Here is a 2,667-nt window from a genome sequence, read left to right as displayed (position 1 = left end):
GGTCCCTCTCGACGGCCACCCCGCACCCTCTCCGGTCGGGTCTCTCCTCTCCACTAGCACCAAGGAGGAGCTCCCCTGCCGCCGCCCCGAGGCCGTCCCCAGGGCGCTGCGGTCCCGCCGGAGCCACGCCTTCTTGGCGACAGAGGGCGGGGCATGCAGATTCCAGACGGCGCTTCCGCCCGAGAACCACAAAGCCACGGCAGATGCGGGATTTCTCTTTTACAATGTGGAGAATCCAACTTCTGCCCGAGAGTCTGGTGTAGTGCCGCCATAGCACTGTCAACGAGGCAAAGGAAGGGAGACCTGGAGTGAGCGGGGACCCGGTCACACTGAGTGCAACATGCACGACAGCAGGACGGTGACGGCGACGGGCGATGGAACAGTTATCGCTTCTCGGCCTTTTGGCTAAGATCAAGTGTAGTATCTGTTCTTATCAGTTTAATATCTGATACGTCCTCTATCCGAGGACAATATATTAAATGGATTTTTGGAGCAGGGAGTTGGAATAGGAGCTTGCTCCGTCCACTCCACGCATCGACCTGGTATTGCAGTATCTCCAGGAACGGTGCACCCCCTTGGGGACAACTGTGGTACCCAAAGATAGAAACTGGTGCATTTATTTTAAGCATTGAATTACTTTGGAAAGTTGATTTTAACCCATGGCTGATTCATGTCAATGTATGACAAAAACCACTATAATATTGTAAAGTAATTAGGTTTTAATTAAAATAAATAGAAAGTTTTTTTTAAGTTTACTCAGGTTTTCTTACAGTTTGCGAGGGATCCTGGCATTCATGGGAGAAATAAGTAAGTTGCATGAGGGAAACTATGAGTTAGAGCTCACTCTTGTTTTTCTAACCATTTTATTGTTTTGTTGTTGTTTTTGTTTGTTTTGTTTTTAATTTAAAACCCTGTGCAATCCCTTAAAGAGTTTCTCCATTTCTCTGCCTGAGAAGTGCAGCTTTATGTGGTTCACTTGAGCCTTGAGTTCTCTTAAAGACAGTCACTTCAGCTCTGCAGTCTTAGACGGGGCGCTTTCTCCCCGCCCACAGTTGTGTGCCACTCAGAATACTGGAGTGGATCAAACCCAGCTCTACTGCACTGCAGGCGGATTCTTGACCATTTGAGCCACATTCTCCAAAAGACAGCGCCTTCTGCCCTGCAATCTTGGAAGGGGGCATTTCCAAGCTCCCACTTGAAAACTCCCAAGCTCCCAGTTCCTCTATATGGCATCCTCAAAACAAAACCAGAACACTAGCTTGACTTTCTTGTCTTCCATTACTAAAGTGTTCATGTTTCCTGATTTCAAGCAGTTCCTGCTGAGTTACTGAGATCCACCTGGAGTCTAGATTAAAATGATGGGCAGTGTGTGTCAGTTGTACTGACTGGGATTTCATTTATACAGGTAACTGACTGACAAGGAGAGGTCAGTGCCACTGAAGAAGATGGTATTATGCCTTAGCATTCCAAAGAGAAGAGTGCCTACAGTAAGACCACTGTGTCTTGTCTTTTGGATACACAAGGCAAGCTGTTCAGGTCAGCACAAAGTTCAAATCATGTATAAGACGAACGAATTCCCTATATTGTCTCCTTTCGTCCTTTTCCATTGATTCGGGCATTTGACCAACATCTAGGTGCTGGGCGCTGATCTAAGTGCACCAGATAGTGTGGTGGGGAAAGCAGCCACTGGGAATCTGCCCAGGTACCATGGGACAATTGCACTCATCTCATGCTAGTAAGGTTATACTCAAAATCCTCCAAGGCTAGGTTTCCAGAGTCCATGAACCAAGAACTTCCTCGTGTGTCAAGCTGGCTTTCGAAAAGGCAGAGGAACCAGTGATCAAATTGAGAACTTCCACTGGATTCTAGAGAAAGAAAGGGAAATCCAGAAAAACTTCTACCTCTGTTTCATTGAGTCGGCTAAAGCTGACTGTGTGGATACTAAAGCCTTTGACTGTGTGGATCATAACAAACTGTGGAAAACTCTTAAAAAGACTGGAATACCAGACCATCTTACCTGTCTCCTGAGAAGAGCTACCCACGTCTGAGGTCAGGGGCGGCGGCCGAGAGGAGCTACCCCACGTCTGAGGTCAGGGGCGGCGGCCGAGAGGAGCTACCCCACGTCTGAGGTCAGGGGCGGCGGCCGAGAGGAGATATCCCACGAACGAGGTCAGGGGCGGTGGCCGGGAGGAGCTGCCCTATGCCCGAGGCCAGGGGCGGCGGCCAGGAGCTGCGGCCAGGAGGACCAACCCCACGCCTGAGGAGCAGTGGCTGCCACGCCTGAGGAGCAGTGGCTGCGCGGACGCAGGATGGCCTAGATGAGCTATCCCACTTTGAAGGTCAGGAAGGGTGGCGGTAAGGAGATACCCCTCGTCCAAGGTAAGGTGCAGCAGCTGCGCTTTGCTGGAGCAGCCGTGAAGAAATACCCCACGCCCAAGGTAAGAGAAACCCAAGTAAGATGGTAGGTGTTGCAAGAGGTCATCAGAGGGCAAACACACTGAAACCATACTCACAGAAAACTAGTCAATCTAATCACACTAGGACCACAGCCTTGTCTAACTCAATGAAACTAAGCCATGCCTGTGGGGCAACCCAAGACAGGCGGGTCATGGTGGAGAGATCTGACAGAATGTGGTCCACTGGAGAAAGGAATGGCAAACCACTTCA

The 2,667-nt window shown here is 49.9% G+C and overlaps 1 non-coding gene across 1 annotated transcript; it reads left to right on the top strand.

Annotated features, from left to right (window-relative positions):
- Window positions 1–385: 385 nt before the first annotated feature.
- On the top strand, window positions 386–576 carry LOC139177888 (U2 spliceosomal RNA). The gene has a single exon (XR_011562352.1). It is a non-coding gene; the product is annotated as a U2 spliceosomal RNA (small nuclear RNA).
- Window positions 577–2,667: the final 2,091 nt, after the last annotated feature.

The sequence above is a fragment of the Bos indicus genome, chromosome 19 (genome assembly GCF_029378745.1).
Source record: "Bos indicus isolate NIAB-ARS_2022 breed Sahiwal x Tharparkar chromosome 19, NIAB-ARS_B.indTharparkar_mat_pri_1.0, whole genome shotgun sequence".
NCBI classification, from domain to species: domain Eukaryota; kingdom Metazoa; phylum Chordata; class Mammalia; order Artiodactyla; family Bovidae; genus Bos; species Bos indicus.
This window is presented reverse-complemented; position numbering and strand designations above follow the sequence as displayed.